This window comes from Arachis hypogaea, chromosome 16, assembly GCF_003086295.3.
Source record: "Arachis hypogaea cultivar Tifrunner chromosome 16, arahy.Tifrunner.gnm2.J5K5, whole genome shotgun sequence".
Classification (NCBI taxonomy): domain Eukaryota; kingdom Viridiplantae; phylum Streptophyta; class Magnoliopsida; order Fabales; family Fabaceae; genus Arachis; species Arachis hypogaea.
Window position 1 is genome coordinate 42,178,627 of NC_092051.1, and position 15,654 is coordinate 42,194,280.

The 15,654-nt window shown below is 35.7% G+C and overlaps 2 non-coding genes across 2 annotated transcripts; both read right to left on the minus strand.

Annotated features, from left to right (window-relative positions):
- Positions 1-9,706: 9,706 nt before the first annotated feature.
- LOC112761432 (small nucleolar RNA R71) lies at positions 9,707-9,814 on the minus strand. Its single transcript, XR_003181825.1, has one exon. It is a non-coding gene; the product is annotated as a small nucleolar RNA R71 (small nucleolar RNA).
- A 4,982-nt stretch (positions 9,815-14,796) lies between these two features.
- Positions 14,797-14,900, minus strand: LOC112761877 (small nucleolar RNA R71). Its single transcript, XR_003182248.1, has one exon. It is a non-coding gene; the product is annotated as a small nucleolar RNA R71 (small nucleolar RNA).
- Positions 14,901-15,654: the final 754 nt, after the last annotated feature.

Here is a 15,654-nt window from a genome sequence, read left to right on the forward strand (position 1 = left end):
TGGAGGTAGATTTTTCTCATCCTCCCATTTATGATTTGAGCGATGGAGAAAAGTTAGATGAAATTGATGAACAAAGGATTGAAAGTGAAGAAGTTTGTGAAGAGGTGGAGGTAACCAAGGAAGAACACAAGGGAGTAGAGCTTGCTAGAACATTGGAAATACCTCTCCCCAAGCCATCATCATCCATTCTTTCATTCAAGTGGGTAAATTCCTTATACTTAAGCTTCAAGATTCCCCTTGAATACGGTTTGCTTGAGACAGATGGTCAACTTAGACATATTTGTGGCTTTAAGAGCAAAAGGGAGATGGTTAGTGGTTGGCATCGTAAATCAAGGTTCATTATGGTTAGATGCTCAAAGCTTAATTACAAGGGTTGGTGTAGGACTAGATTGCTTGGGTCTAGGATGATGTTTGGTCACTTCATTGAGAATTCACCTTGCTTACCACCCACAAGGATCAATGATAGTCAACTTGAAGATGGGTATAGAAACAAGATATGGGATCCAGAAATACATGAGGATCACCTTTGGGAGCTCAGAGCTTGTGCGGAACTCCATCAAGGCTTGAAGATATTAAATTTGAAGAATGGAGCTTATTGGAGACTCAAGCATTGGTGGATGTTCAAGGATAGCTTCAAGCACAAGCCACCTTGATGAGGAGCTCCCCATAAGTCCAACTTAAGGACAATAAACAAAACTGCTAGGTGGGAGACACCCTACCATGGTAAAACCTTTCCTTTTTCTCTTTTGTACATATTGGTAAAATTAGTTTAAATACATGTTTTGATTGATTTGTTGAGTTTATTTGGTAGTTTAGCATGTTGAATAAGGTTTTATGGTGTTTTGGTATCTGTTTGGAGGTTTGGAATGCTTGGTTTGGTGCAAGAACTTGAAAAATTTTTGAAAAACAGGGCACCATCCACGCATACGCGTGTCCCAAGCTTTTCAGCCAATCCACGCACATGCATGGATACAAAATTTCACATTCCATACATTTTTCCCGAGAGTTGTGCCTGCATCGCGCGAATGTTGTGCCTGAGGCACAAACCAACTCACGCGTACGCGTACACGACGTGTATGCGTCGCTCTCAAAATAAGCCATCGACGCGCATGCGTGATACACGCATACACGTCACTTCCACAGCACCATTCCGATGCGCACGCGTGATGCACGCGTATGCGTGGATGCCCTTCCTTCACTACGCTTCTTTTCTTCTCCTCCTTCCATTTCTTTCCTTATCCTTTCTTCTTCCCTTCTCCTATACCTCATCCAACACTACCAAACACCATCCATAACCATTTCTTTTAGGTAGTTAATTAGTTAGTTGAATTTTCTTTTAATTTTATACTTTTCATTATAGGTGTTGGATTGTTAATCTTGTTTACCATTAGTTGTTGCTAAGTATTACAAAGGATATTATCTTAACATCACTATGCTTATAATCCTTGTTGGACTCTTTGATTGAGGTTATCTATTGCTACTTGGTTTGAGTTTTTAATGCTTAATGTTTGTGAACACCAAGTGAATGAGAATTGCCTTCAAGCGTTCTAACCTTTTGAAATGCATGATTTGGCCACCATGTGATTTGAATTCGTTTCTTTGATTAGGCAATTTCTTGATATTTGATGTTGTGCATTTACCTTAATGCATTGTGCTTCTTGATCATATGCATCCATATGTTTTCGGCTTGAATACTTTCATGCTTCTTTATTGCTTGTTTGGTTGTTGTAACCCACAAGTTTAGAGCCTCTCAAGCACATTAGGATGAGTGAAGTGCATGTTCCATTTTTTGTGTAATTGTGACATAGCTCTTTATGATAGTGTGTGTGCTCTAAAAGGTGCCTAATTTGGAACTCACACACTTGTTTCATTCATGTCAAATATTGGGTCACTCACTCCATTCTAGTGATTAGTACCTCACTCCAACAATGTATGCTTCCTTGCTTTTGCATTTACTTTTATCACTATCTTGCCTTCTAATTTCAGGATGAGTCATTATAAGCAACCACGGAAGCAGAAGAAAGCACACGCAGCAACCGGTTGACCCGCCAGCTGAAGGTGGCAACCCATGTAGTTGTCGTACCCCTTTGCTCATCTTTGGATGCACCAAGGACGGTGCAAACTTTTAAGTGTGGGGAGGTCGTCAGACCGTTCGGCGTTCTTGGGTGACAAGTTTCTAATCCCAACACTTTTGCATTTTATTTTAGGTTTTTAGGATTTTTACTCGTGTTTTCTTATTTTTGCATATGTATACATAATAAGCTTAGTCAAAATAATGAAATTTTTCGAGAAAATTATCTATAGGGCATTAACATTCCAGTTGATTTGAGTAAAAATCTTTCATTGAACTTGCTTGAATTATATATATATTTTGTGGAACATGTTTTGAGCTAAGAACACATAACCTAGTGAGTTTTGAGCCTAATGATGTGGTTACATCTTATAACTACTTTATTTTCTTCTTGTGTGCATTATTCTCTTCCTATGATTGTGATCTTTGATTTGTTTGATTCTTTATGTCCATTATTTGGTATAGACATACATTTATATGATTGAGGCCATTACTTCATTTAGCTCACTTACCCAAATAGCCTTACCTTTTATCTTCCATTGTTAGCCAACTTTGAGCCTACGATTAACTCACTTGTTCTTAATTTTAGCACATTACAAGCCTTTAAGCGAAAAATAATAAATGTCATTTATTTGGATCTTTGATTAGCTTAGGCTAGTGTGAATGTGTATCATTCAAGTGTAGGAAACTTGGGACATTGGTTGGGAAAATGTGTGTTTTGTATTTTTGTTGAAAATATTGGGAATTGGGTACATGCTCATGAGTTAATTAAATATAAAACCGTATGCATTGATACTTTTGTATATGTTAAAGCAAAAAGAAAAAAAATGAAAAAATAAAAAGAAAGAAAAAAAATATAGATATCAAAAGAAAAAGAAAAAAATAGAAAGAAAAGAGAAAGAAAAGAAAAGTAATTAAAAAGGGGACAAAATACCCCAAGTGAAGCTCAATAATAATCAATGTATATGTGTTGTAACCAAAAGGAAAAAGAATATATGAGTATGTGAAAAAGTGAAGAATGGGTAATTAGATTAGAACTTAATTGTATAGGTTGCTACATAGGTTAGGTGGGAAGTCTAAACTTATTAAAGATTCAAATTTCAAGTCAACTTGACCAAATATGCATCCTACCTTGACCCTAGCCCCATTACAAATATGCATACATGAAATATATGTTGATTGTTAGATGAAAAACAAATCTTAGGAAGCATGATTAGAGGAGAATTGAGAGGATCGACCCTATACACTTGAGCGAATAGAGCGTATACACATCCGGTAAGGGTTCGATTGCTCAATTACATGTTTTCACCTATAATCATCTCTTCTTGCAAGTTTAAAAAAATATTTAATAACTCAATTCAATTGTGGATTAGATTTGCTATTACCTTGGCCCTTGTGCTTTTATATATGTATTCTTGAGAGTGGATTTATTTTGACCTAGCAATTGCATTCATTTAGATAGTTGCATATAGCTTAGGTTGCATTTAGTTAGTTACATTGAATAAATGTTGATACCCTTTGTTTCCTTCTTGATTTAGCATGAGGACATGCTATAGTTTAAGTGTGGGGAGGTTGATAAACCCCAATTTTAGGGTTTATCTTGTGCTTAATTTTAGGGGATTTTATGACCTTTTACCCACATTTATTCAATGAAATAGCATGGTTTCATGATTGTCTCCTAATTTGTACTTAAGTGTGAAAACATGCTTTTTAGGCCCTTAATTGCTAATTTTGATTCACCTTTGATTCTACTAGTGCCTTGATGTGTGTGTTAGTGATTTTAGGTTGAAAAGGCTAGGAATGGATCAAAGGAATGGAGAGGAAAGCATGCAAAGTGGAGAAATCATGGAAAAGCAAGGATTTGGGATGAGATCAACGACGTGCACGCGCAGCAAACGCGTACGCGTGGATTGTGAGGTCGCATGGCGACGCGTACGCGTACCTGACACGTACGCGTGGATAGAAATTTGTCAAGTGATGCGTACGCGTCGGTGCTCGCACGTGACTCACTTAAAGGCAATCCGCTGGGGGCAATTTTTGGGCTTTCCAGGCCCAAATCCAACTCACCTCTGATGCTATTTAACCCAAGGATTGAAGGGGGATCAACTATCTAGTCATAGCTTTAGTTTAGTTGGAGTTTAGTTTTTGGAGGAAACGTTAGTTTCTAGAGAGAGAAGCTCTCTCTTCTCTCTAGAATTAGGATTAGGTTAGATCTAGATTATGATTTCTTAGATCTAAGTTAATTTCATGCTTTGATTTACTTTTCCTTCATTAATTCTTGTTCCTCTAATTCTCCTCTCTCTAGTTTAGCATTTAATTCTTGTAATCTCTACTTTTATGTTGATGCACTTTTGTTCTTCTATTTTCTCTTTAATGCAATTCATGTTTTGATTTCCTTTATTGTTGATTTGCTTTATTGTTGTTAATTCCTTGCAATTGAGTAGTGTAGATTTACTTTTTTTGCAATTTACTATGCTTTTCTTTTGTGCCTTCCAAGTGCTTGACAAAATGCTTGGTTGGATTTTAGAATAGATTTTTCCCCTTTTGGCCTAGGTAGAGTAATTAGTGACTCTTGAGTTATTAAACTCCTTTGTTGATTGATAATTAGAAGTTGCTAATTGACTTGAATGCCACTAAAGCTAGTCTTTCATTATGATTTGGCTAGGACTTGTGGAATCAAGTTAATTCATCCACTTGACTTTCCTTCATAGTTAGAGGTTAACTAAGTGGGAGCAATGGACAATTCTCATCACAATTGAAAAGGATAGCTAGGATAGGACTTCTAGTTCTCATACCTTGCCAAGAGCTTTTGTTAGTGTTAGTTTATTTCTTTGCAATTTATATTTCTTGTCTCTTAACTCAAAAACCCCAAAACATACTTCATAGCCAATAACAAGAACACTTTTTTACAATTCCTAGGGAGAACTTCCCGAGGTTTGAATAATTCGGTTATTAATTTTAGGGGTTTGTTACTTGTGACAAACAAATTTTTGTATGAAAGGATTATTGTTGGTTTAGAAACTATACTTGCAACGAGAATTCATTTGTGAAATTCTATACCATCAATAATTCACTCATCAATGACAACCTAGGCAAAGAAGCTTCCAAGGATCTTGATAAAGCGTATTCAACTCCCGTCCTTCTTTTTCTAAGGACCTCCACCTCTTCACAAGATTTTTCAAATTCAATCCTTTGTTCATCAATTCCATCCAACTCTTCTCCCTTACTAAAACCATCATTGGCAGGATGAGAGAAATCTACCTCCACTTTGCTTTCTAATTCATCGGGATAAGGTTCTTTAAGTTCAAAGGATTCTTCATCACTAAGATTTGATGCATGATCTTCATCACCAAGGGAACTCAATTCTTGCTCTATTCCATCCTATTCTTCATATGGAATATGCCTTGGAGGTTGTGCACTTTCCTTCTTAACATTGATAAACCCCGATTCTGTGGTTTATCTTATGTTTAATTTAGGGGATTTTATCACCCTTTTCCCACATTTATTCATTGAAATAGCATGGTTTTGTAATTCTCCCTCAATTTGTGATTAAATATGAAAACATACTTTTTAGGCCTTTAAATTGGTGATTTTAACTCACCTTAATTTCATTTGATGCCTTGATGTATTTGTTAGTGATTTCAGGTTCATAAGGCAAGTATTGGATGGAAGAAGTGAAGAGAAAAGCATGCAAAGTGGAGAATGCATGGGGAAACAAGGATTAGGAGTACATCAATGGACGCGCACGTGCCACAGACGCGCGCGTGTGGAAGTGAAGTTGCATGGCGACGCATACGCATACATGGCGCGTACGCGTGGATAGGAAATTGCCAAGCGACGCGTACACGTGACTGAGGAGTCGATATTTTATACCCTTTTTGGCATTGTTTTTACATAGTTTTTAGTATGTTTTAGTTACTTTTTATTATATTTTTATTAGTTTTTATGCAAAAATCACATTTCTGGACTTTACTATGAGTTTGTGTCTTTTTCTGTAATTTCAGGTATTTTCTGGCTGAAATTGAGGGCCCTGAGCAAAAGTCTGATTCAGAGGCTGAGAAAGGACCGCAGTTGCTGTTGGATTCTAACCCTTCTGCACGCGAAATGGATTTTCTAGAGCTACAGAAGCCCAATTGGCACGCTCGCAATTGCGTTGGAAAGTAGATATCTTGGGGTTTCCAGCAATTTATAATAGTCCATACTTTACCCGAAATTAGATGGCCCAAACTGCCGTCTAAACGCCAGCCAGAGACCCTTTTCTGGCGTTAAATGCCAGAACTGGCACCAGAACTGGAGTTAAACGCCCAAACTGGCATCCAAGCTGGCGTTTAACTCCAAGGGCCTATGCACATGTAAAGCTCAATGCTCAGCCCAAGCACACACCAAGTGGGCCCCGGAAGTAGATTTTTGCACTATCTACACTTAGTTACTTATTTTCTGTAATCTCTAGTAACTAGTTTAGTATAAATAGCACTTTTTACTAGTGTATTCGGGGATCTGATCAAGCTTATGCCATTTTTCACATTTGGAGAGACTGGCCATTCATCCATGCCTAGACCTTTTTCTCTTATGTATTTTCTACGGTGGAGTTTCTACACCTCATAGATTAAGGTGCAGAGCTTTGTTGTTCTTCATGAATTAATGCAAGTACTATTGTTTCTCTTTTAATTCACGCTTACTTCTTCTCCAAGATATACTCTCATACTTAATTCAGTTAAGTCAAAATGAAGGGGTGACCCATGACAATCACCCACTATCTTCGTTACTCGCTTAGCCAAGATCCGCGTGCCTGACAACCACAAGCGGTCTACATGATGTTCAACGTAGTCATTGGACGACAGCCAGAGTATATTCTCTTGGGTCGCTAATCCACGGACCGAGTCTGTGAGGTTAGAACCTTCGTGGTATAGGCTAGAACCAATTGGCAGCATTCTTGAGATCCGGAAAGTCTAAACCTTGTCTGTCGTATTCCGAGTAGGATCTGGGAAGGGATGACTGTGACAAGCTTCAAACTCGCGAATATTAGGCGCAGTGACAGTGTTCAAAAGGATAGAGAGATCCTATTCCGACGCTAGTGAGAACTGACAAATGATTAGCCGTGCGGTAGCTGTACCTGGTATTTTTCATCCGAGACAAGAAATCCGACAGTTGATTAACCGTGCAGAAACCATACTTGGACCATTTTCGCTGAGAGGATCATACAGCTTGCCATGGAAGGGAGCACGCATGATTATATGAAGACAATAGGAAAGTAGAGGTTCAGAAGCAACAAAGCATCTCCAAACGCTTATCTGAAATTCCCACCAATGAATTACATAAGTATCTTTATTTTAATTTACGTTTTATTTATCTTTCAATTATCAAAACTCATAACCAATTGAATCTGCCTGACTAAGATTTATAGGATGACCATATCTTGCTTCAAGCCGACAATCTCCGTGGGATCGACCCTTACTCAGGTAAGGTATTACTTGGACGACCCAGTGCACTTGTTTGTTAGTTGTGAGGAGTTGTGAAAAGTGTGATCACAATTTCGTGCACCAAGTTTTTAGCGCCGTTGCCGGGGATTGTTCGAGTTTGGACAACTGACGGTTCATCTTATTGCTTAGATTGGGTAATTTTATTTTATGTTTAAGCTTTTTTTATTTTTAATTTCGAAAGAAAATACAAAAATTAATAAAATCATAAAACCAAAAAAATTGTGTTTCTTGTTTGTGTCTAGTGTCAAATTTTAAGTTTGGTGTCAACTGCATGTTTTTAATTTTTCTTGAATTTTCGAAAATTCATCATGTGTTCTTTCTTGATCTTCAAGTTGTTCTTGATGATTTTCCTTATTTGATCTTTCATTTTTCTTGTTTTGTGTCTTTTGTTGTTTTTCATATGCATTTTCGAATTCATAGTGTCTAAACATTAAAAATTTTTAAGTTTTGTGTCTTGCATGTGTTTCTTTTCTTAAAAATTTTCAAAAATATGTTCTTGATTTTCATCATGATCTTCAAAGAGTTCTTAGTGTTCATCTTGACATTCAAAGTGTTCTTGCATGCATTATTTCTTTTGATCTTAAATTCTTATGTCTTGTGTCATTTTATTGTTTTTCTCTCTCTTCATTAATTCAAAAAAATCAAAAATAATATCTTTTCCTTAATTTACTCATAAATTTCGAAATTTTGGGTTGATTTAGTTAAAAATTTTTAAATTTAGTTGTTTCTTGTTAGTCAAGTCAAAATTTCAATTTAAAAATTTTATCTTTTCAAATCTTTTTTTTTTTCAAAAATCAAATCTTTTTCATTTTTCTTCTTAACATTTTCAAATTTCTTAAATAAATTTTCAAAATCTTTTTCTTATTTTTATTTCACATTTTCGAAAACTTTACTAACAATTAATGTTTTGATTCAAAAATTTCAAGTTGTTACTTTCCTGTTAAGAAAGGTTCAACCTTTAAATTCTAGAATCATATCTTTTAGTTTCTTGTTAGTCAAGTCATCAACTTTAATTTTCAAAATAAAATATTTTTAAATTTTTCTTTTTAAAATCTTTTTCAAAATAAATTTCAATCATATCGTTTTCAAAACTTAATTTCAAAATCTTTTTCTAACTTCTTATCTTTTCAAAATTTATTTTCAAATCCTTTTCAATTAACCACTTGACTTGTTTGTTTTAATTTTAAAAAGTTTACTATTTTTTATCTTTTTCAAAACCAGCTAACTACTTTTCCACTTCTAATTTTTGAAAACCACTAACCACTTTTTTAAAATTTTTTTTAATTAACTAATTGTTTTAAATTCTAATTTTATTTTATTTCTTTTCTTAAATTTCGAATTCTAACTTAATTAATTAAATAAAAATAAAAATATTTTTTTCTCCCTCTTTTCAAAATTCGAATACTCTCTCTCATCTCCTTCTATCTATTTAATTATTTACTAACACTTCTCTTCTACTCATAATTCGAACCCTCTCCCTCTCTCTGTGTTCGAATTCCTCTCATTCTCTCTCTACCTTATTCTTCTATTCTTCTATTCTTATACTCACATAAAGGAATCTCTATACTGTGATATAGAGGATTCTTCTTCTTTTCAGTTCTCTTCTTTTTCATATGAGCAGGAACAGGGATAAAGATATTCTTGTTGAAGCTGATCTTGAACCTGAAAAGACTCTGAAGAGGAAGCTAAGAAAAGCTAAAGCATAACACTCCAGAGAGGACCTTACAGAAATTTTTGAAAAAGAAGTAGACATGGCAGCCGACCCCAACAACAATGGTGCAGATGCAAGGAAGGTGCTTGCTGACTTTACTGCACTAACTTCTGACTTCTATGGAAGAAGCATCTCAATTTCTACAATTGGAGCAAACAACTTTGAGCTTAAGCCTCAATTAGTTTCTCTAATGCAGCAGAATTGCAAGTTTTATGGACTTCCATTGGAAGATCCTCATCAATTCTTAGCTGAATTCTTACAAATCTGTGACACTGTTAAGACCAATGGGGTTAATCCTGAGGTCTATAGACTTATGCTTTTCCCCTTTGCTGTAAGAGACAGAGCTAGGATATGGTTGGACTCACATCCTAAAGAAAGCCTGAACTCTTGGGAAAGTTGGTCAATGCTTTCTTGGACAAATTCTTTCCACCTCAAAAGATGAGCAAGCTTAGAGTGGAAGTCCAAACCTTCAGACAGAAGGAAGGTGAATCCCTCTATGAAGCTTGGGAAAGATACAAGCAATTGATCAGAAGGTGTCCTTCTGACATGCTTTTAGAATGGAGCATCTTAGGTATATTCTATGATGGTCTATCTAAATTGTCCAAGATGTCATTGGACCACTCTGCTGGTGGATCTTTTCATCTGAAGAAAACCCCAGCAGAAGCCCATGAACTCATTGAGATGGTTGCAAATAACTAGTTCATGTACACTTCTGAAAGAAATCCTGTGAATAATGGGATGACTCAGAAGAAAGTAGTTCTTGATATTGACACTCAAAATGCCATATTAGCTCAGAATAAAATATTGACTCAGCAAGTCAATATGATCTCTCAGAATCTGACCGGAATGCAAGCTACATCCGGCAGAACTAAAGAAGCCTCCTCTGAAGAAGAAACTTATGACCCTGAGAATCCTGCAATAGAAGAGGTGAATTACATGGGATAATTCTATGGAAACACCTATAATCCTTCATGGAGAAATCATCCAAATTTCTCATGGAAGGATCAACAGAAGCCTCAACAAAGCTTCAATAATAATAATGGTGGGAGAAATAAGTTTGGCAATAGCAAGCCTTTTCCAGTATCTTCTAAGCAACAGACAGAGAAATCTAAGCAGAGCCTCTCTGACTTAGCAACCATAATCTCTGATCTATCTAAGACCACTCTCAGTTTCATGACTGAAACAAGGGCCTCCATCAGAAATTTGGAGGCACAAGTGGGTCAGTTGAGTAAAAAAGTTACTGAAATTCCTCCTAGTACTCTCCCAAGCAATACAGAAGAGAATCCAAAGAGAGAGTGCAAGGCCATCAATATAACCAAAATGGACAAAGCTATAGAGGAGGAAGAGGCAGTGATTTCTAGTGAGGAAGACCTTGCTGGACGTCCACTAACCACTAAGGAGTTCCCTAATGAGGAACAAAGGAATCTGATACTCATACAGAGACCATAGAGATTCTACTAAACTTATTGTTGCCATTCATGAGCTCTAATGAGTATTCTTCCTCTCAAGAGGATGAAGATATTGTTGAAGAGTGATGAGCGGATAATTTATACCCTTTTTGGCATTGTTTTTACATAGTTTTTAGTATGTTTTAATTACTTTTTATTATATTTTATTAGTTTTTATTCAAAAATCACATTTCTGGACTTTACTATGAGTTTGTGTATTTTTCTGTAATTTCATGTATTTTCTGGCTGAAATTGAGGGACCTGAGCAAAAATCTGATTCAGAGGGTGAAAAAGGACTGCAAATGCTGTTGGATTCTGACCTCCCTGCACTTGAAGTAGATTTTCTGGAGCTACAGAAGCCCAATTGGCACGCTCTTAATTGCGTTGGAAAGTAGACATCCTGGGCTTTCCAGAAATATATAATAGTCCATACTTTTCTTGGGATTTGATGGCCCAAATTGGCGTTCAAAGTCAGCCTAAAACATCTTGGCGTAAAACGCCCAAACTAGCACCAGAATTGGAGTTAAATGCCCAAATTGGCACCAAAGCTGGCGTTGAACTCCAGAAATAGCCTAAGCACGAAAAAGCTTCAATGCTCAGCCCAAGCACACACCAAGTGGTCCCCAGAAGTGGATTTCTGCACTATCTGCACTTAGTTACTCGTTTTCTGTAACCCTAGGCTACTAGCTTAGTATAAAAACTACTTTTAGAGATTTATTTTGGGGTCTTTGATCGATCGAATGTTATTTTGATCATTGTACACGTTTGGAGGCTGGCCTCATGGCCATCCCTAGACCTTTCACTTATGTATTTTCTACGGTGGAGTTTCTACACCCCATAGATTAAGGTGTGGAGCTCTGCTGTTCTTCATGAATTAATGAAATTACTACTGTTTTCTATTCAATTCACGCCTACTTCTTCTCTAAGACATTCACTCGCACTTCAACCTGATGAATGTGATGACCCATGACAATCATTATCATTCTCACTTATGAACGCGTGCCTGACAACCACTTCCGTTCTATCTGCAATAGCTTGAGTGTGTATCTCTTGGCCTCCTGGTTCACGACGCATGGCTGCCTCTCCTGACAACAGAGCATCCCATTCCGTGAGATCAGAGTCTTTGTGGTATAGGCTAGAACCATTGGCAGCATTCCTGAGATCCGGAAAGTCTAAACCTTGTCTGTGGTATTCCGAGTAGGATCTGGGAAGGGATGACTGTGATGAGCTTCAAACCTGCGAATGTGGGGGCACAAGTGACAGTGTGCAAAAAGACAATGGTCTTACTCTGACGCTACCGGGAACCGACAAATGATTAGCCATGCGGTGACAGCGCATATGGATTTTTTTTCATCCGAGAGGATCACGCAGCTTGCCATGGAATGAGGTAACGCATGGTTGGAAGAAGACAATAGGAAAGCAGAAGTTCAGAAGCAACAAAGCATCTTCAGACGCTTATCTGAAATTTCCACCAATGAATTACATAAGTATCTCTATTTTATTTTATATTTTATTTATGCTTTAATTATCAGAACCTCATAACCAATTGAATCCGCCTGACTGAGATTTACAAGTATGACCATAGCTTGCTTCAAGCCGACAATCTCAGTGGGATCGACCCTTACTCACGTAAGGTTTATTACTTGGATAACCTAGTACACTTGCTGGTTAGTTGTGCGAAGTTGTGAAAAAGAGTTGAGATTACAATTGTGCGTACCAAGTTGTTGGCGCCATTGAGATCACAATTTCGTGCACCAAGTTTTTGGCGCCGTTGCCGGGGATTGTTCGAGTTTGGACAACTGACGGTTCATCTTGTTGCTCAGATTAGGTAATTTTATTTTATTTTTAAGCATTTTTATTTTCAAAAAGAAATTAAAAAAAAAATTAAAATATCCAAAAAAAAATTTATTTTATTCTTCAGAATTTTTAAGAATGAATTCTAGAGTTTCAGATGATGCTTTTATCATCACAGGAGCTGGTCGATTCCCATCAATTTGGCTGTTGTATGCAATGTTCTACTGAAGCTTGGCTAGCCATGTCTAATCTTTTTAGACTGAAGCTTTAGACTAACATTGCATGATTCCTGGAATTCCTGTTAAAAATTTTGAATTTATTTATTCTCTATTTTTTTCCAATTAATTTTCGAAAAATACAAAAAAAAATTTTAATAAAATCATAAAACCAAAAATATTTTTGTGTTTCTTGTTTGAGTTTTGTGTCAAGTTTTAAGTTTGGTATCAATTGAATTTTTCTTATTTTCGAAAATTCATGCATGGTGTTCTTCGTTGATCTTCAAGTTGTTCTTGCATATTTTCCTTGTTTGATCTTTGCATTTTCTTGTTTGGTGTCTTTTCTTGTTTTTCATATGCATTCCTGAATTATTAGTGTCTATAGATAAAAAAATTTTTAAGTTTGGTGTCTTGCATGTTTTTCTTTTCTTAAAAATTTTCAAAAATATGTTCTTGATGTTCATCATGATCTTCAAAGTGTTCTTGGTGTTCATCTTGACATTCAAAGTGTTATTGCATGCATTTTTTGTTTCGATCTTGAATTTTTATGTTTTGTTTAATTTTTGTGTTTTTCTCTCTCATCATTAAAATTTCAAAAATAAAAAAAATATCTTTCCCTTATTCCTCTCATAAATGTCGAAATTTTGGATTGATTGAGTCAAAAAGTTTTAAAATTTGATTGTTTCTTGTTAGTCAAGTCAAAATTTCAAATTAAAAATTCTATCTTTTTCAAATCTTTTTCAAAAATCAAATCTTTTTCATTTTTTTTATGTTCGAAAATTTTAAAATTTGATTTCAAAATCTTTTTCTTATTTTTATTTCATATTTTCAAAATTAATGCTAACATTTAATGTTTAGATTCAAAAATTTTCAAGTTGTTACTTGCCTATTAAGAAAGAATCAATCTTTAAATTCTAGAATCATATCTTTTAGTTTCTTGTTAGTCAAGTAATCAACTTTAATTTTCAAAATCAAATCTTTTTTAATTTCTCTTTCAAATCTTCTTCAAAATAAATTTCAATCATATATTTTTCAAAATCAATTTCAAAATCTTTTCTAACTTCTTATCTTCTCAAAATTGATTTTCAAATCTTTTCAATTAACTACTTAACTTTTTGTTTGATTTTAAAAGTTTACTATATCATATCTTTTTTAAAATTACCTAACTACTTTTCTCTTTCTAATTTTCGAAAATCCCTTACCACTTTTTTAAAATTCCTTTTTAATTAACTAATTGTTTTAAATTTTAATTTTATTTTATTCTCTTCCTTTTTATAATTTTCGAATACTAACCAATAATTAAAATAAAAACAAAAATATTTTCCTTTTATTTTAATTTAAAATTCAAATTCTCCTTCTCTCTCATCTCTTTCTATTTATTTATTTAATCACTAACTCTTCTCTTCTTCTTAAAATTCGAACCCTCTCTCATTCTCTGTGTTCGAATTCTTCATCTTCTCGCTTCTTCATTCTACTCTTCTATTTTTCTACTCACATAAAGAAATCTCTATACTGTGACATAGAGAATTCCTATTCTTTTTTGTTCTCTTCTTTTTCATATGAGCAGGAGCAAGGATAAGAACATTCTTATTGAAGCTAATTCGGAACCTGAAAGGACTCTAAGGAGGAAGCTAAGAGAAGCTAAAGCACAACACTCTGGAGAGGACCTGATAGAATTTTTCGAAAAAGAAGAAGAGATGGCCGAACCCAACAACAATGGTGGAGATGCAAGGAAGATGCTTGGTGACTTTATTGCACCCTCTTCTGACTTCTGTGGAAGGAGCATCTCAATTCCTGCAATTGGAGCAAACAACTTTGAGCTTAAGCCTCAATTAGTTTCTCTGATGCAGCACCATTGGAAGATCCTCATCAGTTTTTAGCTGAATTCTTGCAAATCTGTGACACTATTAAGACCAATGGGGTCAATCCTGAGGTCTACAGACTTATGCTTTTCCCCTTTGCTGTAAGAGACAGAGCTAGGACATGGTTGGACTCACAACCTAAAGATAGCCTGAACTCTTGGGAAAAGTTGGTCAATGCTTTCTTGGCCAAATTCTTTCCACCTCAAAAGTTGAGTAAGCTTAGAGTGGAAGTCCAAACCTTCAAACAAAAGGAAGGTGAATCCCTCTATGAAGCTTGGGAAAGATACAAGCAATTGATCAGAAGGTGTCCTTCTGACATGTTTTCAGAATGGAGCATCATATGTATATTCTATGATGGTCTGTCTGAATTATCCAAGATGTCATTGGATCACTCTGCTGGTGAATCTCTTCATCTGAAGAAGACAACTGCAGAAGCCCAGAAACTCATTGAAATGGTTGCAAATAACCAGTTCATGTACACTTCTGAAAAGAATCCTGTGAATAATGGGACAACTCAGAAGAAAAGAGTTCTAGAGATTGATACTCTGAATGCCATATTGGCTCAGAACAAAATATTGACTTAGCAAGTCAATATGATTTCTCAGAGTCTGTCTAGAATGCATGCTGCATCAGGCAGTACTAAGGAAGCTTCCTCTGAAGAAGAAGCCTATGACCCTGAGAATCCTGCAATGGAAGAAGTAAATTACATGGGAGATTCCTTTGGGAACACTTACAATCCTTCATGGAGGAATCATCCTAATCTCTCATGGAAGGATCAACAGAAGCCTAATCAAGGCTTCAATAATAATAATGGTGGGAGAGCACGGTTTGGCAATAATAAACCTTTTCCATCATCTTCTCAGCAACAGACAGAGAATTCTAAGCAGAGCCACTCTGACTTAGCAACTGTAATCTCTGATCTATCTAAGACCACTCTCAGTTTTATGACTGAAGCAAGGTCCTCCATTAGAAATTTGGAGGCACAAGTGGGTCAGATGAGTAAAAGAGTTACTGAACTCCCTCCTAGTACTCTCCCAAGCAATATAGAAGAGAATCCAAAAAGAGAGTGCAAG